Here is a 22112-nt window from a genome sequence, read left to right as displayed (position 1 = left end):
ATATCCTCCGCTATATATACATAGCATTGCTGCGCTCCGCGCGTGCTTAGAATCCCGTGATCCGGCTTCGCCGTCTAATTTTGTGGGTGGTCAAGCAATTGTTATGCGAGTAACATTACCTAATCATATGATCTAAGTTTTGGTGATTTTCGGTATTGTTTAAGTTTTATCTCGGTAACCAAGGGCGATGAAAGTAATCTGTTACCAACATGTGGTAGAATACATTGTGAGAATATATATGAATAAATCATTATCGTTATTCAACTCATGAAACTACGTCGAGGGCAATGGAAAGTAAGACCTTTCATGACGCTACACATGAAAACCAACTTCAAAAATGACGAAAATGCGTGGTTACATTCAAAGTTTTCATAGGTAAGATAGATGTCTCTTATGGCATCCATATTTCGGGAGTAGTAGGTGAATAGCAAAGGTCTATCCGGAAAAATGGGAAGTGTCCTCCATTTTTATTTTTTCGCGGGAGAATAGATAGCAACAGTTAAAAAAAATACTTTTTCTGAATTTAAATATAAATCTTCATGTAATTGCAAAGTTTAACATAAACATGTCAGGTGAAAGTTGACGAAATTTTGTGTTAATGTATTGGAAATGGAACGCTTCGGTATTTAGAATTGTTAATTTTTTTCTGGAAAACCAAGGGTGACAAAAAGAAATTGTTACCAACATGTAGAAAAAGGATCATGTAAGCATATCCATAAAAATCATTTTAGTTGTCCAACTCACAAAATTAGGTCGAGGGCAGAGGAAAGTATGAATTTTCTACAAAAATCATCTTTCGGACGCCATTTTTGCAGAAATGAACTTGAAAATAAAGTAAAAACATTACATGAGTAAGTGGATACATTCATAAACTTTCAAAATGAACAACAACCATCCGCATGGCACGCACGGCAGTACGCGTGCATTAAATTGAAAACCGATACGTCCACGGAAAATGCGCGATTTACGATTAGTAGTAAAAATTTACAAATGTAGGTACCCACATTTAAGATTTAGGATCACCGTTGGGAACCATTCAGATTCACTAAAAATGTTTAAGAAATAACACTTAATTGAGGTGCTTTCTTGATGATTGAGGGCGTAGCTTTCCAATTTTACCGCCCTTAGAGAATAGTTCTTCACATGGGACGGAAGGCGCTAACATAGGCCGGTAAAGATGCTGTTTAGGTAGAAACGATTTGCTACGAAATGGTCCTGATCGAAGTTGAAAATTGAGAATAGATCGCATCTAGAAGGTCGTGGCTCGATATCGATTTCCTACATCACTGACTGTCGAAACTCGATTCTCCATTTTCATCGAAATTGAATTTTCTGTCAACACACTTGACTTATCTTCCACTCGGCTCTCAAACAGGGCTTGGGTAACAAATTTGTGCCTCCTCCTGGAATTGAACCTAGATTAACGTGGTGCACTGTACAACCAATACTCTAACCACCCCATCAACCCAATCCCCTACTTTTTTTTACGCCGTTATCCCAATGGCGCCTTTCGTATAGTGCAAATTAATGCCAGCGATGGCATTCTCTCCATCAAATCAACAACGTTGTCGTTCGCCTTTTCCAAATATGTATCTACCCACCACATCAATCTAAGTACCATTAAGTTAAGTCCATAAAATGTCAGATTTACTGTAAATATTCCCTCCACTGCACAAAATCGGAGTTTTATTCCAACCCACAGCCTAATGCATCCTTCCTACCGTGGAATATTCCATCCCTTTCCTCGCTGTTATTGTTCACGCCGTCCGATTTTTTTACCCACATTTAATCTTCTTATACGATTCCGAATTAAAGCTTTCCGCCATCCTTGGCTTTCGAAGGACTGATCTCTTAATGCGAGGAGTTTTAGGGAATTCCGAGCGACGCAAAAACCAGAAAATATCCGGGTGTAAGTTGATTCGGTTGATGATTGAGCCCCTCCCCAGGGATGATATTTGCAGCCACTAATCTCCCAAAACACACCACTTCCACCCCCCACCCACAGCCTCTCTTGTTCCCAAGGGAGCGCACTCCTCACAGCAGCGCCTCTCCCGGCCAAAGGAGACATCAATTAGGGCTCACACAGATTGACGTGCTGACGAGGGAGAAGGGGCTTTTATTTCCGCCGAGTATTGAGGTGGGGGGGGGGGGGGGTGGAAATTCCCCTTTGGTGTGAGGGCTCCCCCTAGTACCGATCAATGCCTCAAGTCCCCGGATGCTCATGTGGCCACAAGCAAGTCAAAGACGTCCCACTTATAGTCGGACTCCAGTGGTAACAGTTCGTTTTGCGAAGAAGACTATGCCACTCACTTTAAGCAGTTAACCGACAGACTTGCCTCTTCTCATTGAAAACATAGGTACGTTAATTATAAATGACTCCTGGAACCATACCATTGACGTCATGGCAAAATTAGCATTGCCGGAACGCGCTTTACTTCACTTTTTTTAAAGTGAAATATTACAGTGAGTTTTTATCACAAGTTATTATTTACCTTTTATTACAACTTTTGTTTTGGTTGCGGACTATTAGAAATTTTGAGGCAAAAAAATTGACAAAACTGTTATTTGACTAATACGTCTTTTGATAACCGGTGCCAGTACGGCGTTCGGACTCAACTGAACTATACCGAAATTCATTACAAGAGTAGTAGTCAATTTAGTATGAGTCTGACTGCAGTTTATTTATTTACTCATTCCCATACCACCGAAAACAGCGCATACTGGCCCTTTACTTACAGCAAGTTAACAATTACTTGTGCACAAACAAGCATGTCCTATATAGGGGAAACCTACCCAGGCGGGACTCGAACCTGTGACCTCTTGTTTTAGAGGCGGGGACTTTATCCCGCCGTCTCTGAGGACGGTAACAAATGAGTAATGTGAAGAATTGTATCCACGAGGATTTTGGTAGTTGTGTCAACAAAAGCGGACCAAACTTTGATACGATGAAATAGATTACAATATCCGGTATGATATTTGGAGGATTCTACTGATTACTGAGGTCATTCGCATCATAGGGATGAGTAGAGAGGAGGGAAACCCGGAAACGGCATCAACATGATAATAACGAAAGGCGCCAAGGGGACCACGAATTAACTCCCACCTGACGGACGGAGTGTGATGCTTTAACTGTCCTCCACAGAACATTAAAGCAGAGATTTAGCAGTCTCTGAAAAATCTGCGCCATCGCCGGGATTTATATTTATTTAAATTTCTTGATATTATTAACGCTTCTAAGTTGGACTGGAAGAGAGTTCCATATTGTAGAGGCGGTTGCTGAGAACGATTTATTCATATAAGGGATGCGATCTTGTGGGATAAGGAGATTAATGGTATGTTTTCGGGAGGGTGAGATGCGTACTTTAGTTTTTTTCACGAATTTCTAATACAAGTAGGGCAGGTAACTGGTTGTTATGACACTGAAGGCTAAAGTTATTATCAGAAGGGTGCGACGCTACTTATATTTACGCCAGTTAAGGCAGTTTTAAGTGTCGCTGATATGGTCCTATTGTTTTAGATCGCAAATAAATCTTACAGCTGAATTCATAGTTACTTGGAATGTATTAGTGTTTTCGTCATCTTGGTTTGTAAACAATACTGCACAATAATCCAGGTTAGGGAAGACTAATGTTTACTAGAGAAATGCGTACATAAGGTCTGGCTACTCCCATCCCATCACTCGCGCCATTACCGTAGAGTTTTCTATTTTCCTTCGTTCTTTGCTATTTTGATTCGATACGCTCCACCCTTTGAATGTGGAGAACCGTATCCATGTGGAGGGTGGAGTTTGTCCCCATCTCCCCACGCGCACTCCGAAATCTTGAGGCGTTGGAAAATTGTCAGCAAATAAATATCGCTGCTTCACTTTGCTCTTGTTGTTACTTGTGCTTCCAAATGCCCCTTGAATGACGTAGCCCCCCCACTTCTATGCTAGCGTTGAGTCGTTTTGGCATGTACTCACGGCAGTGGCGTAGCCAGGAATTTGAAATGGAGAGTTTACTGGGGATTTCAGGGCACTTTCAGTGTGCATGGAAAACACACCAGGGCAAAGGGGATCCGGGAAAAGTTTTTCCTCAAAAAGTTTGGGATTTTGATGTTGAAAACGTGATTTTTTTGGACTGAAAAGCAGTAATTTTGTACGAGTATTTATTAAATTGAAGTATATAAATTAGATTCAATAAAATATTTAAAGGCTCAAGAAACCTTAACCTTTTCCCTTCACTACCCACTTCCAAACTCCTTCATCCTGCATACCTTACTCACTTTTTCCTCTTCAACCCCCTTCTCCGGCAATTAAGAAAAAAAAAGGTTAGTAACCAGGTTAACCCCTCCCCCCCGTGGCTATGTCACTGACTGTGTAATAGGGTATTTCCTAATTTCAGGAAACTACGTACAAAAAATCTTTAACAGTCAAAAATAGTAAATACAAATATTATTCTTTTGAAGGAGATACCTTAAAATTATTATTAATGTAAAAATAAGCGGATTTTCTATTTCGCAAAAACACACGACCTCCATGTTGTGCGATATGCGATCTCAGCTTGCTCATTTGACACTGAGTTACTGAGTTTGCTCTTTAAATTTGTTTTTTTTTGTAACTATCAATTCTCAATGCATGTATCCATGCATTTTGTTTCCCTAGGTTTGTACTTTTAGAACTCAAATAGAGTATTCTCATATTACGTGATGAGTTCAGTGAGTCTGATAATTGGCCAATAGCTTTGATTAAAATGTTTTCATTTCCGATGCACAATTTTAATTTCCAATCCAATTCCATACTCACGAAGCGAAGTATCTAGATTAAAAAAAAAACTTACTTTTAGGTATTTCATTTGCAAAATGTTTCCATTTCCCATAATAGCGTTGATGGAAGAGTTTCAATGCTGGCCTCTGGTTTTGGTTTATGTTTAGTCAATCCCCTTGAGCGTAGTAACGTAGCCAGACTTTAAATCCGAATTTTATTCCTCCATATAGTTTTATTTTTATAGACTTTATTTTGTTCCTTCCTACTTTTATTTCATTTGTCTTGCCGGCCTCGGTGTTGGCGGGGCAATGTCCTCGCTTGCCAAACAAGAGGTCGCGGGATCGAGTCCCTCTAGGTTAGGTTTTCGCAATGCAGGGCATGGTTATTTGTGTACGTGTAGTTGTTAAATATTTTGGATACCCCAATATAAAACGGTCAATATGAGTTGTATTCAGCGGTTTGGGACAATAAATAAATAAAAAATGAAGCCCACAATCCGCGATGCTTCTGCTGAGAATACCACCAGCTTAAGGACAACTATCGTCATGACTACATTTTCTGGTAATGTTACATTCCATAACGCTTGAAAATATCTAAATATGAATGCTACTTTCATTACTATGCAGACTAAATGTATAGGTATTCGATGAAAATTAATGCATTACCGACAAACAAAATGTACGTGTAGGCCACCCGCATCACAAGTATGCTGCCCCCCCGTGGCAGTGGCTACGTGCGTGCTCAAGTATCTTATACATCCATACCCTCAGTGCGTAATTACATAGGTCTAACGCCGTCTGGTCGAAGTGCATGTACTCCAGTTTTTGGCGCACGTGGCGCCGGCGCGTTGAGAGTGGGCGGGTCGAGAGTTATCGAGGGGGTTGTTTTTTGCGCTTGGACGTGTGTGCCGAGAGAGGGTGCAGACGTAACCCCATTGCTCCCCCAAATCGGCGGTTTTTTACCGCACCCCCATTTTTTCTCGAAGTGCGAGATCCCTCTTGAAGTGGAGCGCACCCCTTTGGCCGGAGGATTTATTCGCAGTCGTGTTTCGTGACCTCTCTCCCCAAGCCCTCTGAACTCGCCCTCAAACACTTTAAGTGCTCGGGAAAAAGAAGGGAAAGTGCCCCTCGAACACATACTTGAAGTCGGCTGTCGTGGCTGCGCATTTCATCGCGGATTTTGGCCCTCTGTTGCGTGGTTTTGGAAAGATTTTTTCCCAGAGCTACCAATGCGGGCAGTGCAAATCATTCATTTTTGACGAAGAGATCTGAGTTTTTCCCGGCGATTGATTTGAATGAATTCTTAGCGGGTTCATCACTAGGTAAGGTGTGCATGTTTTAGGTCGACGTTTCGTTAGGAGACTTTCCCAACATCTTAAGGGTTGATGATTCCGATGTCAGTATCCGGTATATATATCCTCCTCATTCGCCCTCAGCCCTCCACAACCTCTCCTCAGGAGGGTACATACACCGGAATACTACTGACATCGGCATCCTAAAGATCCTAAAGGCCGAAGTCTCCTAATGAGACGTCGGCCTACAACACGCAAAACCTAACCCGGTTATAAACTCGAGAATAATTCACTCAAGTCATATATGTTTGAATTTACGTGATTTTAAGGTATTACTAATAATAATAATGTGGTCGCTCACTCGGAACCGAAATCGTTAAACACGATAATTTGGTCGATAGATGGTAAATATAAGTTAGGACAAAAAAATATGCCACTGTGCTGTTGCTCCGTGCATTCAACTAGAAGGCATATCTACACTCCTTGCACACAAAATGTCCACTACAGCATGACTGCACTTCTATTTCCGCTCTCCTGTGTGCCTTTGTCCGGCAAGTCAGCTCGTGTCTGAATGGAGCTAGAATGAGTGCTGCATGAGGCCGGTTCTTATTTTTTTTAAATGATCCGATTAAGAAATTCTTGGTCTCGAAATGAAACGGTGAGAATAAAATTTTTATCTTTTTCAGGCTTCTACGATATCGGATAGCCGTGCCTGAGGCGCCTATAGGACCTTGTTGCAGGTTTTTTGAATGTTGAGTTTTTAGACCCAGATAAAACGTTTTACTAAGTTAACATGATATTTTAGAGTTCAATGGGATAAAATTTCAACCTTATAGTCGCATCTTGATTCCTTCATACCGAAACGCTGCCTCAAAAGGTGCTCCCCACATCCCTGCCGCCAGGCACGGCGCACGTTTCTCGATTCGCGCGACACCCCTTACTGTCTGCGCCAAAATGATGTACCGCTGTACTTTGCAAATTTATATATGGACTTCAGTGCATGCCTTAAGAATGAATACTACGTCATTTTAAAGGAAATATTATTTTCAATTCTGATTTATTTTTTGTTTAGTGAAAATTTTAAAAATAAAGAAACGCGAGTGCAATAAATGACTCCGCGCACCATAAAATTAGCCGTTATGTCAACTTCATGAACTTTTTAACTCAACCTAGGGAAAACTACTACGTCTACAACATTCATCTTTCACATTAAGTTGAAAAAATTAATGTAAATTAATTGTTTGAGGCGTAACTATGTGAAAGCGATTCATAATTAAATTAAGAAAGAAGAACTTTGTACTTTCACATTAATATTTAATCACGACCATGGTTTCAACGTTAGACGTCATCATCAGGTGACGTCTAACGTTGAAACCATGGTCGTGATTAAATATTAATGTGAAAGTACAAAGTTCTTCTTTCTTAATTTAATAATGTAAATTAATAAAATGGCTTTTGCGTATTTTTAGAACTCATATTTTGATGTAAAATAACGAAAATGTTTAAACACTATCTAGCCCTACAATTTATCCCGAAAGAAAAAATAAATTGATAGAAACACTTCTTAATTAATTTATTATTTTTCTATAATCCATAATCTATTAAAATATTTATATTTTCGATTGTTTATAACTTCTATTGATGTCATGTTGCCAAACGGGGCCGCGCTGGGCCAGCGTTGGTTACCAGGAAGAAAAGTTTTGCGCTCAAGACGTGGCAACGCAGCATTCGTTCGGCGTATTTTTAAATGCCCATACATAACCTATGCTACATATAAATCATGTATTTTTGGATCATAGAAAAATTTCAAATAAGTAATTCCGTGGATCTTCCCTCCACCCACTGATAAGGTGGCAGAGTCGATCTAGAGTGAGTGATAATGACAAGCCGGGGACAATATGAATCATTTGTCAATGCAGTTTCAGTAAAAGTACACTTTAAGCGAAAATTGGGAGGAAAACTAGGATTTTCACGAGCCAAATACGTTGAAAAATTTTGGGAAAGATTTTGCGGTGGTTTTCAACTGTGAATAATTGGTGGTCGGTCTCTTGAAATTTTTTTTCTCTCCATTTCGCACATTTTGAAACAACGAACTTTTAAATCCGATCATTTTAAAAAAAAATATACGCCGGCCTAGTGCTACGTGCCTGGCGGGGAGTCACCCCGTGCCATACAATACCTCGTAGATGAAGATACGTTCCCGTTTTAGCCCTTCTTTCCCAAGGTTACAACGACGCGATAGTTTCTGCCAAATTTTCACAAGTTGGTGACGTCATTACAGATCAAGTTCATTTAATCTTTTAGGGCAAACTTTTCATTGAAAGAATGAATCGTGTACAAGAGCAATTGCAGGAACGAACCAAGTAACTCTCAAAGTATACGAGGATATGAAATATCTGAGAAGTGGCGAACCGCACGGTATCAGTTCGCTACGTCATCAAAATATCAACAAGAGGGGAGAGACTGCTGAATTGCTTTAGATTCCATGATTCTCTCAGTAGCGAATATATGCACAAAGATGGTCAGTTAGATACAAACACTATTTTACCCATAAATTTAGTGCATACCCTTTTGTATAACTCAGATGTAAGCGTTTTTTTTGTTTATAGATAGCAGATGGACGGATCGATATACGAGCCCATCGCTCCTTCGTAGCTACGTTCCGATAAACCAGTACGCCCCAAAATTGTACTAAGACGGTCATTTAGATACAGATCACAATTTTTATCTATGAATGTTGTTCATATCCTTCAGCAAAACTCAGCGCTATGCGATTTGTTTTTTTTTATAGTTAGCACATTGCCGCATCTGTTATCGAGCGCTTCGCTCGTTCATAGGTACGTTACGGTTAACCAGTACGCCCCAAACATGTAATTGAGTTAGTACATGGCTACATACTGTGGCGGTATGCTCTTACTAGTATTCTGCCGTAGTGTACTGAATTGATTCCGAAATACCAAGGGTCTTATTTTCATCTTACCCGGCGCGGTGTGCTAGCAGTGGCTTTAACTTGTTCTTGACGTCATCGTTGCACACCTCTAATTCGTATGAATCTCTTTGCGCTCTCATTTGGCTATATTTCCTTTTCTTCTGCGGTCTCCACAAATCGTGAAATCGCGTCGCCGTCAGACGTCGTTTGCTGCCGTGATGGATGAAGAGTGATGTGCGCCTCGCATTTCGCTCTTCCATTATTTCCTCTTCAGTTCTCGTTTTTCACGTCGGTCACGCCACGAGTTCACCGCAAGCGTCTCCAGTCTCCTATTTCGCATGATGTGAAGGTTAGATCGGTAAAAATAATTCCCGCTTGCCTTACATGTGATCATTTATGCATTTCTTTTATTTTCACGTTCCTTAATTTGCTATACTCACCCAAAACAAATCATATTTTTCGCTGTAGCTGCCAAGGTTCACTTGGTAAGGCGTTATCATCTATTAAATGTTAATTCATGGTCGTGTGTTGAAACTTATTTCATATTTGCCAGATATTCCACCAAATTTTAATATCATGGTCATGTATTAATATCATAATTGGATAAATGCAACTGTCATTTTTAAGTTTTATATCTCTTTTTTTCCTCAGCAATAGCTGATAATTACTCTGTGCATCAACCGGTTGCATCAACCGAGTAAAGCTCGACTCTGACTGACAGAGCTCTATTGGAATAGCAAAAAGTCATTGAATGGGACAAGTTTCTTACCCTTGGCTAAATATTTTGACATTGCTTCGGGGTGCTCCACGATTTCCACTGCATTTAAACCCAGTACCATTCCAACGCTCGACCTACTTACTCACCAAACTCCTCAAATTTATTTTTGGGAAATATTTTTATGATAATAATGCCCCTTTTTCCTGATAATTTAAAGTGAAATAGTACTGTGGGAATCATCTGATCATCATTTTGGTTTTTGAAAATTTCTTTACAGATCATTTCAAAAGAATGAAAGAATTATTTAGAGTGAAAAATTAATGATACTATTCTAATTTAACATTCGATGTCAAAAATGTCAAATGTCGTATGTATCTGTGATAATCCTGAACATATTACGGCCTTAGATGCATTGCACTGTAGAGTAATAATCCCCTACCAAAGGATTTCAAAGCCTCTTTTCTCATATCAACTAAATATAATGCAATAGATGAATAACGTTGCCACTCCGGATACAGAACTTTTTGTTTGTAAGTAGCCTTTACTTTTATAGTTGGAGAATTTAGTGATCTCAATAATTTGACTGGTCATAAAACCCTGTTTGGCCTAAATGTCTGGCTTCTGAATTTGCTTTGAGCATAAAGGGAAATGGATATTTGTCTTTAAATGGATGAATCAAAAGACATCTTATTTTTTCCCATTGAGCGTTCGACCATCGACTTTTCCACAAAACTGAATTATTATCATCTCTTGTTTTTAAGTGAATCGGAATGTACGATATGCTTTGGCGGCACCGCTATATGGGTTAGCGTTCTGGTGGTGGATCCCATTGCGAGGGGGCATTTCTCATGGCCGTTTACATAATCATCAAACAAAATCAAAATTCGGTTCGCAAGAGTTTTATTTTTACGTTTTTTATAGAAATTTACGTTATTTTACAATTTTCAAACTGTTGTTCGTTAATATTTTGAGCATATGAAAAAAACTCTCAATTTCTGAAAATATGGTGAGTCCTAATGTAAATGTAATCGAGAATAAAATAAATAAAGTTTATCGGCGCTTTTTCCATTGTATGCGTTCTTTCCTGGTTGTAAATTTCATCAACACAGTTCATTGATCTATAACCAGAAACCAGGAAAAAACGCACCTACGCGTACAGCGTTGCTGTACCCTTGCATTAAATGAGGAAGTAATTTTCATGAATCAATAAAACCATTTTAATTTCCCAACGTTCTTAGGCTGCCCTAACATTTGTTTTTATATGCGGGATTCAAAGGTTCCATCAAATATAACCCTTAATTTATAATAATTGTTTTTGTCATGCATATTTAACTATCCAATAATATCTGAACGATTACTTTGTGTTAAAATTTATGCTCTCCGTTAATTTATTAAATTGATTTTACGACGAAAATTCATTCAAGTTTTTTTATTCATGTAGGTCTTAAGTCCTTCAAAAGAGACTCTCTTGTCATCTGATCAGATCTCTCACTGCCTTCAGGATTTTAAGCTTAAAGTTATTGAATTTTATTTAATGCAGCGAGAAGAAGCGTTGTGTAAAACTATAATTTTCTAAAATGCTTGTCAACATTCTAGAAAATTGAATTTTTTCATGGCTGCCGAATAGACTTACCCGCTATATAATGCAATGGTGAAAGAGCAACCAATCCAATTTTAGCTGGATGAGATTAAATTACGATGGAAGGGATGTGTATTTTATGAAGCTATTGGAAAAGAGTGCACAGGCCTGGAGTTTGGTTGCAATGCTGTAGGCGAAAGCTCTGAGTGACAAGAGTAGACAAGTCGGTGTGGACATTTGGAGTTTCAAAAGAAAGGAAGGCCTAAGGAAGATTCAGGCCGGTTGATGAGGTCATTTTTGTTTTATTTAAGACTAATTTACAATTAAATCCGTCATTATCGGCCACCAAGCAGGTTGAAGGAAGTTTCCAGAGATCGGGGGGAATTTATGAGGCGGTAATTAATTTCCCACCTAAATTTGGCATAACTATCTGGTAACACTTTCGCGGCTGAAATTTATCTATCTCATAAGCAATGTAATAGCTACGTCTTCTAGTAAGGCAGTACGTTTCCAGGCTTCGAGGAAACTGCTGTGTTTAAAGAAATTTGAGGTATTTAGTTGGTTAGCTCTTTATATGATATTTAGAACGTATGTAATTTCTGGATAATAAGGTATCAATTCACGAAGATTTTAGGCAGTAAATTGTGGAAGTATTGGTCGGAAGTTTGTCCGTCGATTGCCTAATACCCTCCGTTTTGATAAAATTGACGTACGCATCCACTGATGATAAATTACCGGCATTGATCTATACTTTATTCCAGTTTTACTCTCCACAATTACCATCAATCAAGTAAAGCAAATTCTAGCTACAGTTTTGCTTTTTTTAATCCAACGCTAATGAGAATGAATAAATCTTATCTTACAACCGAATTTTTTTATACAATTTATCTCTTCCAAAGTTTTATTCATACGCAAACAATTTTAATCCGGTAGTATAATGAATAGCCATTTTTTTCATTAATTATCTTAAATCAAACAATCAAAAGACTCGAAGCAATGCTGATGCGTGTGTGAAGGAGAATGGATTATGTGAGCTGGACTGAGACAAAGATAAACAACAAAGTAGGCATGGTGGGCGAGGAGGGTAAACTTACGGTGGAGATACAAAGGAGACAGTGGGTTTAATTGGAGCGAATTTCACGCGGAGAGGGGATATTAAAAGCCGTATCATAGGCATACATTTTAAGTAAGCGGGAAAGGGGAGGAAATATGACATGATTCGTATAACGAATAAAATGAAGTAAGTCTTAGTGGAATTTAAAGAAGAAATTCCAAATAAAGAAAGGACGACAGATGCAAAATGCTCCATGTAAACGGGAAATACCTCTAAAACTTGATAGTATGTATCATCTCAAAATTGTATGGCGATAAATTAATTGAATTTCGACTATTCAGCTTGATTATAAGAAATTGAACTTTTTGTGGTGAGATGTCGTGGAATAACATATCTAATGATCAACGAAGAAATCATGTTGCCTAAAAATTTTATTTTACCAGCTTACTCCACATCAGTGGCGTAACTATGGAGGGGAGATGAGGGGGTAGAACCCCCGCCCCAAAGCCTCAGATAAATAAAAAGATATTTAAAAATACTGTCCAGTAATGATACATAATAATTTCATCAGCTCAAAGTTAAATTTTAACTGCCAAAATTATGCAATATGAATTTCTAGGAATATAAATTTTCAAAAATTTTCCCGGAACACCTATTGCCTGGGGGGAAAGGGGTCCCTACCCCAGGCCTCTCCATACCCCCCAAAGCATATTCCCAGTTACGCCTTTGATCCACGTGTTTCAATTAATGCACAATTAAGTAGGTACCTAATGATGATTGTGTTACAATTGAAACACGTGTAGTAAGATGTTATGATAAAATTTGTGGGAAATACGATATCTTCGTTGATCATTTGATTATACGAGTTTTTTCGGAGTGAATAAAATTTTAAAACATTAAGGAAGTTGTGGCTCGAAGTCTGCTGTATGTAATCCTTAATAATCTCTCCACATTGTGAGCTGTATATAAGTTTCCCGTTGAGGAGTCAAGAGAGAGAGAGAGGAAAAGATGATAAAGTGAGGGGAAATGAAGCAAAATAACTGGAGAGGATATTTTAATGTGGAGGCAGGTAGTCTCTCAACGAGGAGAGAGGGTGAGCCGTTTTCGAGCAGCAAGTCACCTGAAGCGCCCTCGAGCGGCGTGGATGGGAGTTAGTCGATGGGGAAGAGGGGCGCGAGGGTAATATCGACCCTCCTTTGTTTTATCTCAGGTTGCGCTCGAAAAAAAAGAGGGCAGAAAGGTAGTAGATGCGGTGAAAGAGCTAAACCTGAGGAAAGCTAATTGGTGAATCCCGTAGATGCGAAATTTTTTTCTCATCTCACCTCTCTCGCTACTAGTATTCCGGAGACCTCCTCCTCCGGGGCGCCTCTTAATTCATTAGTGGCGCCATATCAACGCCACAACGAGACAGTCCGTCCCCCTGGGGGGGTGTTGAGCAGTGTCTTTCTTCTGCGTCCTGCGTTCGACTCTCTCTTTCAGTCCGATTCTCTCGGTCGCAGAGAGAGGCGGGTGGCAACGGAGCGTTCCCCAGGGAACAGAGGCACTATACTTGCTGCTGCTGGTGGATTTCTCCCAGTCATTGTGCCCCGACAATCAGGGTTGTTGACCGCAGTTCTGGGTTGGGAAACCTTAAAATCATTTCCTACCCATAGCACTGCTTTTGCTCTGATTTAGCATTTTCAATAACTAATATATACAGCACCAATGATGCTGAGTATATTAGTTATGTAATTGTATTGTATATTACTATGTGATTGTAGTAGCAACACACATATTCAATATTTTTAATGATGTATTCATCTGTGATGGTCGAGTTGATGGCACAAAAACGAAGAGACTGTCCACAAGAGCTCCATTATTCCAGTAAAATCATTGTACAGATGATAATTGTCTTTATCTAACATAGGGAAAAATAAAATGGGATTTATAAATATTTTTTTCCAACAATAAATAATAAATGTTTACATTCTGTTACCCACCACTTCACCTTAATTTTTGTCCGCATTCAATGAGCATTTTAGTCATTTTTTGTTCCACAAGGCGTACACCTTTCTATATAATTATATCTGTATGATAATTTCTGAATTAATTCATCTGAAAATGATTATTGGAGATAATGGAATTTATTTACTTAATTTTATGACAGAAATGGAATTCAATCCCAGGCAACACAAAAAGTGAACTTCGCATATTCCATACTTAAAAAATTTCTTTCCAACCATGTTTCGGCAATAACCATTGTTTGACATCGGAAATTATGGTAATCAGTGGAAAATAATTCTAAGATTGATTTTTGATGGTTTTTAAAACACTTATCCGTTTATTTAGGATATTCATGAAATTTTATTACGTAAATATTATGAACAGAAAGCCAATCAAGAGAATAATTATTCACCTTGTAATATAAATGTTGGATCGCTGACCAAAAACAACCTCATTAATCGTGATATCCTATCTTGTTTCATAGCTTTTGTTTCTTTTATGTTTCCCTTTCTACCTAACCCCGGGCGTAATATCATTATCCAAATTTAGGTCAGGTATTTGAACATTAGCGTTTTTAGCAGTTTACTAAACCATGGCATAAATACAAAATATACTAAAGGCTCCAATTGATTCTAGGTAGTTTGCAGTTTTTCGTGTGCGCTTTATTAGTCATGGGACCATCAAAGCAACTTTTACTGCTGTAGGCATTGGTGAAAAACGAGAAAATTTACTATTTTATATATTATTTTATTACTTTATTCAAAAATATTTAAACTTAAAAATGTAAATTCAAAACTTTCACACCTGAAATAATTAACATTAAGCGCCAGTTCCGTGGTATTAACGTCTACGTAAGCACTTCCACTCCCCGAGTCTGTTTAATTCCAATCTGGTTAAATTAAATTTCTCAAAGCTCTTATGAAACGGGAATGCATTTAATTTTCCCTTTTTCTCACTTGAAAAATAAATATAGAAATTGGTTCGGAAAGCAAATCCACCAATATTCTAGTAGTCGTTTTCTAGGTTCTATCGTAAAATACGACTCGTACTTAGATTTAAAACAGAACTATTTGTTACACTCTTACAAGATGCGATCCTAAGGAGGTTTATATATAAAATTCTGGATGAAATAATTTTTTACGAGTAAAACTTAACCATGCATGTATTATATTAGAGTGATCAGAGCATGCATAATAGTGCTCTTCACTACTACTCCTGAACTGCCAGCATATGTTTATAAATATTATCGAATTTCCCTTTGATATTACGACTCTTGTGCTCTGAGTTTATTCTGAGGTCGAAAGCATGGTGATTTTAATAATTTATTCAGCGGTCTGATACGGTTTCAGAAAAATCATTCATGCAAGTAACATCACTATATTTTCAATTATATCTCTCACTCATTGGAATATCAGGTCAGTGAGATTTATGCACAGTTTTAGAGGATGTTTGGCTGGAAAGGATGGGAGTCCATAGCTAATAATTGACTTGTCTGTAAAGAGAGACGTTTAGGAGACCAAACCCATTGTTATGTGTTTTCTTAGTAATGATCATGGTTAATATCTCTAGTGGGATATTTCTGAAGATCACATAAGCGTTTAAACTTAGACCACTTGTTTCGACAGTTACCACGTAATTCATTCTTAAAGATCTCCCAGTGAAATATCCTAGTGCTAGCTAAAACAGCTTCACAATCACTTCGGAAAATTAAAAAAAAACGCGTTCTCCTTTTTCTGCAGAAGCAATTTTTTAGCTCTCCGTATCTTCCTTGATGGCATTTTTTTGCGATTTCCCGGACTAAAAAGAGCAATGGGTTTCCATTGGGTATTTGTCCCCTGTCCTCCACCCACCCCCTCCCACTTCCCCCTACCTCCGCTCCGCGCTCTTCATCTTTTTAGACTGGTGCTGCCATCTAGCGGAATGATGATCCCTCTCTCTCTCTCTTCTTCGCTGTTTTTTGCACGTCGACCGAAAGAGGCCTCTGGGGAGAGGGAGGAGGCGGAGGTGGAGGGGACCACAACCCCCCTCCGAAATTTTACCCCCTTCCCCCCACCAAACTTGAATGCTTTTCATTCCCACTCCATATTTTTTTATATCATCATCATTTCGAATCCGCACATTTCTAAGGGGGTTTCTCCAGTAAGGGGTATACATGAGGGGACCCCCTCTTCCCTGCTTCCCCAACTCTCTCTCTCTCACGTAATGCCGTACGTAATTACTCGAACGCTTTCTGAGAGAGTGGTTTAACGCTTTGGATTATGTCATCTTGTCTTTCACTCCCTTTTTTTACTCGAATCACTGCCGCGGAGACCCGTCTTTCTTTTCTCTCCCTTTGCCCTTTCCAGAATTTTTAGCCTTCTCATTTCCCTCCCTTTAATTTCACAAATTCAACGGGCAGTCCACTCGCGAGCCTTGATGAATTCTCTATTCAAGTTTCCGGATGGATTATGCCCCTGATGATGAATCCAGCAGAGTCCAGGGAGAGAGGAATTAAAATCCGTAGACTTGTTGCCCCCTGTCTGCCGCCTCACTCTCCTGTTTATATCATATCAAGTTATCAACGCATTTAAATCTTTGAGGTCCATAAGGATTACAGCCGTTAAATTAGATAAAAAATACGTTTTTAGGCTGATATTGATGCGTAGATTTCAAAGAAAATTACATGAAAGCGATGTATCTAATAGTTTCTGAGATACAGTCAGGGAGTGAAATAATATCAATTCTCGCTACGTTATGGTCCATAGGGACGCATGTGTCCCATAACATAAAAACACTTATTTTGTGAAAATTAAAACAAAAATGCGAAGTTTTTCGCACTAACTCCTCAGGCTAGGCAAACATACGGAATAAACCGAAAGTCCTGTTATAATTGACCTTTCATTGATTTGTTATAAACTATCAAATTCCTACTTAGTAACCAGCATTTCAAGTGAAAGATCTTAACAATGTGGAAACTATCATATCTAAAGGGTATCATAAAAAGAATTAAAAACTATAAGCCAATAACCTATTTTTCTATGGAACCAATCCTTACACTCATACAACTTCTCATTAAATTTTAAGAGAATTTCACAAATTTGGGACATGTATATCCCTTGGACATTAAAGGGTGAACGGATATTTGTTGCTGACCCATGAATTAATGAAAGATATGCATTTTTGGGAAAGGGAAAAAATCCTTGTTGCACGCGTCTACCTTCTACGCTCACTGCTTATCTTTAGCATGTATCTATATTTACGTGTACCTATCTGCGTAACCGTTGCACCGTTTGAAGTAAGCAAACTATTTTTTGATTCATTACATTTTTATACGTTTAACAGAGCATATGTAACTAAATTGCCAATATCAGTTCTGACTAGAAGTGGAACATTTATTAATTATAGATTAATGATTTACGTTAAATTTAACCCGTTGGTGCATTTGACTTGTATCAAACAAAATTACTATCGTAAGCCTCGCCCGTTTTTCTTTGCTTTCTCTCGCTGCAACACAGGCCTAAGGGCTTTGAGGATGGACGATTATTTTGTCATTATGGCCGTTGGAAAGCGGCTCCGCAAGATCCGTAAAACTTCTCCTAACGTACTGATGACTGTGCGTGGCAGGACGGGAGAGGCTGAATCACACTCTTCTTAGCCTTCTATAAGTTCAGTATCCAGGTATCCAAGCAAGTATCCAGCCCAAGTATCAATGTTGCGCAATCTCAAACTGTGTGATTCTGAGCTAGCAAACTGGAAATCTTGCATGTTAGCGAGCACACCAACTTTTTCTCATGTTTGGTGTGAATTTAGTTTCATTCTTTCTCCAGTTAGGACCTTGTAGCTGCTGACCAATATCTTAACTCCGTCTAACTTTTGCATTGCGATCGTTAATAGTTATATATAAGAAAAATCATATAAAATAAACTAATTTATGCAATTTTCTGGAAATACTGAAAATTTTCCACAAATACTCTAATTCCGCGAGTGGTTACAACTGATTTTTAAGAAGTAACCAGGAGATGATGCTAAGGGTAGGTATATACATCGGTCTGGAAATAATGTATTTGTGGAAAATTTCTAGTAACTTTTAACTTATCATACTTTAGAATCCGTCAAAATTAAGCCTTAATAATTCTTTTTGTAGATAAAATTTTTTGGACTTAGTGCTTGTTTATAAATTTATGTCTTTGTGTTCCGCATTGTATAAACTTGGATATTCTGCGGAAATGAAAGCAATCCCATAAAGCTTAACAGCTAACCCAGAAAATCGTCAGGTTCAAATATCATGCAATTCAGATAAGGTTCTAGTATCTTGGGTTTGGCCTTTAAAATATTGCCCCCGGTATAATCCTCGGACTTCATGCAAGTGGTGGTTCAGCTTTGATGGAATTTTTGGAGGCGTGTAGCCTAGTGGGTAGAACTCTGGGGTGCTTATCGAAGGGCAGGGGGTTAAAATGGTGGGTAAAGCCTTCGGCCACCACCCAAACCCAATCCTCAATGGGGTGTCCCAAGGAAAGCAACCACCCACATGCCCTGAATACGTTAAATTCACGCTCCTGTGGCTGTATGGGGTGAGCTCTACCCTTACCCATCGAAACCAACTTCCGGATTAAATCACTGAGTAAGGTTTTTCAAACTTCATGGTATCGTAATTTTCAGGAAGTGGAGGTAAAAGAAAGCCCAAAGTTAAATAATTTAATGCATTTATATGCCGCTGTTTAATCAATAACGAGTCGTTTCACAGAGGTATAAATAAAAAAATTAATTAAGGCACTTAAAAATAAAATATTTCTCTCATTTACCTGAAATTGATAGGAAAAGTTAAGGTAATCAATAATCACCAAAAGGAGTTCGTTGGGGGTTTTTAATGTTGTCCTCAGGTTTTGTTTATCGAGCCACCAACTTTTGCTCTCTTTTATATCCATATATATTTACTCTGAGCTCTATCCTGCGTCCCCCTTTCGCTCGAGAGCACCCCGCTGCCTGTCACCGTAAAACAGAAGAAGGTGAACGAGCGCAGAGAGCGGAGGAGGAAGAAGAAACATACGAGAGCAGACGCGCGGCGCGGGACTCGTGCAGCGACGATTCAAAATTTGCCCTTTCTTGCTCAGCTCCTTTTAAAGTCCTGCTGTGGCGCACGCGAAATATGAACATACATATATAGGCCAAACACTGAGCGTAGCCATGTGTTTGGCGCCCTACACTGCACAAATTCACGTATTATACGCATACAGACAAAACACACACGTATAGTAAATATGTATGTAAAAAAACGTCGTACCCTGAGCATAAAGGCGAGCGAACAGCAGCGAATAAGGCCGAGTGAAGAGAGGGGAGGAAAGAAAAAAAAAACGAGGGATGAGGGCGAACAATGGGATGTCGTCAACAATGGGAAAATAAGGCTCCTCTGGGAGATAATGAATGCTGGGAAGGGAGGGTTGCCGAGTGCGTGCGAGATTGCTTAAGGAGAAGGGGTAAAGCAGGGAAACCATTGGTCCAACTGAGGGCGTTTAATATCTGATTATCACGTCATAATTTATCGAAAATAGTGTCGCATGCCCGTAAAGGTGCGTTTACACTGTGTAACATGTTATAAAAACAAGTTGCATATAACATGTTTAACGAAAAAGTTACATCTCCGTGTAACAAGTTACATTAACATTGTGTTATAAAACAAAAATTCGTGCCATATAACAAGTTTTTGGCTTCCCGCACGAAGCGGGAAAATGTGTAACATATTACAGGAAAGAGTTGAGCCACATGGTGGGGAAAGCCAGTTGACCATCCGTCTAGGACTGAATCTATAACATGTTATTTGTGCATTTTTGGCTCCGCTGGGCTCTTTTTGTCAAATAAATGTTATATAAAACAAATGTTACTAGTAACTTGCTACATAAAACATATTTATAAAACATGCTACACATTGTAAACGCACCTTAAGGTATTGTTGAATTCTCCATCCACAGTCTTTACTCGCAAATCCGTAGTTATAGATATGGGAATCCGTTTTTCCCCCGAATCCTAAAGGACTTTAATAAATGCTATTCGTAATTTCCTTAGAGCACTTCCGTTTTATTTAAGAACGGCTGATGTCCTGCCACACGCCTTTTAGGTGGCTTGCGAGATATTATGTAGGTGTACATATATACAGGTATAATTAATGTAATAAGTGAAATTTCCTATAGTTTATTTAATTACTGAAAAAAAGTATTGGACTATATCATTTGGTATAACTTTTTAGAAAAGTGATTGAGTTCAAGTATCAACTATTTTTCTACGTAGTAATTGACGAAGGTTAGATTTAGGTTACATTTAGGTTGGATTACATTTAGGTTAACTTTTTTAATTGGCCGTAAACTTTCCCAAGAAAGGCCATTGTAATGCCAATTTTTGTTGCAATTTAAATAGTCTAGTTTTAGGCACTCTCTTTATTACGAATCCTAGGTGACAGTTAAGCACACTAAAAAAATAGTTACCTGGTGAAATCATTCGAAACCACCGGAAACTACCGTTACCGATAGCGTTCATCGATTTACCTCTGAACCTCTACACCGATTTGACGCATCTCCAAAACTAAAAGGCACACGAATTGATTGGCGGGATCTCGAATCTAGAACAAAACTCACGGCAGATAAAAGTAACGATTACTTAAACGCAACGATTCCACTAAGTAATTCATGAACAGATATCATGTATAATTACTTTTATTTTGAAAGTAACGATTAATAGTAAAAATAACTCGAAAATTAACCGTTATCGATACTTGAATTATAGCATGATTAATCGTTTCCGATGCTCGATTATCTTTACTCGATTACCGGCCATAACCAAATTTAATTATTTAGTTTTAATTCACATGGATCATTACAGTTAATTAGAAAACGTCGGCACCGGTATGTTCAATTCAACGGCTGCCCCACTAATCCGAAGCATTATATAAGTCTGCATACATGAACGTTCAAATGTAACAAGTAAAGCTAATAGAGATAGCTTAAATTTTAAGCTTTATCAACTGTTAACTGTAAATATGTATGTTAGCGGTAAATGCAAAACAAAGACTAATTATATAATATAATTTAAATGCATGAAATTTATATATCTATTTCCCTGAAAAATGATAAACATTTGAAATAATGTGTGGGGAGACGAAAGGTTTGGATGGAGAACTTTTTAGCGTGGATGGGAATTTGAAAATAGGCTAAAGAGAATAATTTAGGGTTAGCAAGATAGGGTCAGGGAGAGAATTGGATGAATGATCGTGAATTCAAGCAGGAAATCCTAGTTTGGAGGGGAGACGGGCAGGGGTGATCGGCTAAATTTTCCATTTAATCGTGCCTTGATCGGTGGAATACTTTAAAAAGATATTTTTTTATTTATTTTTTATTTATTTATCACATCCCCCGTAAACAGCACATAACGGCCTTTTACAACGAGGGTTTCCAATATTAACAAAGTACAATACAATATCTTTTAAAAACTACATGGAACGGATAAGGCAGTCGCCTGACTTTTATACTGTCCCTTCGCTGATGGCGGAAGCCTTTTGAAGGAGAGAAGGTATTCGTCACATTCCGTCAAGAGATGCCGCACGCCAAGAAACCAGTCGGCATTCATCTCAGTTTGAAGGAATTCTCTCCACAGCGGAGTGCTATGAGTGGGTTAGAGCGCAGTGCCTAATTTTCCACTGCCAAGCGATAAAATCAGCGATTCTCCAAGACTATTTCTTGCTTGAAATGTCTTCTGAATCTTCGAGTAGCATATCCAATGGGTAATGGGTAATACCACTAAATTCGTAATGGGAAATGGGTAATACCCATCATGAATTTACTGGTAGT

At 38.5% G+C, this 22112-nt stretch overlaps 1 protein-coding gene across 3 annotated transcripts in view; it reads right to left on the bottom strand.

Annotated features, from left to right (window-relative positions):
• LOC124162110 (proteoglycan 4) overlaps positions 1–22112 on the bottom strand; it is a 673012-nt gene that overhangs the window by 312684 nt on the left and 338216 nt on the right. The window lies entirely within an intron of this gene.

The sequence above is a fragment of the Ischnura elegans genome, chromosome 7, assembly GCF_921293095.1.
Source record: "Ischnura elegans chromosome 7, ioIscEleg1.1, whole genome shotgun sequence".
In the NCBI taxonomy this organism is placed as follows: Eukaryota; Metazoa; Arthropoda; class Insecta; order Odonata; family Coenagrionidae; genus Ischnura; species Ischnura elegans.
Note: the sequence above shows the minus strand (reverse complement) of the source record. Positions and strands in the feature narration are given on the sequence as shown.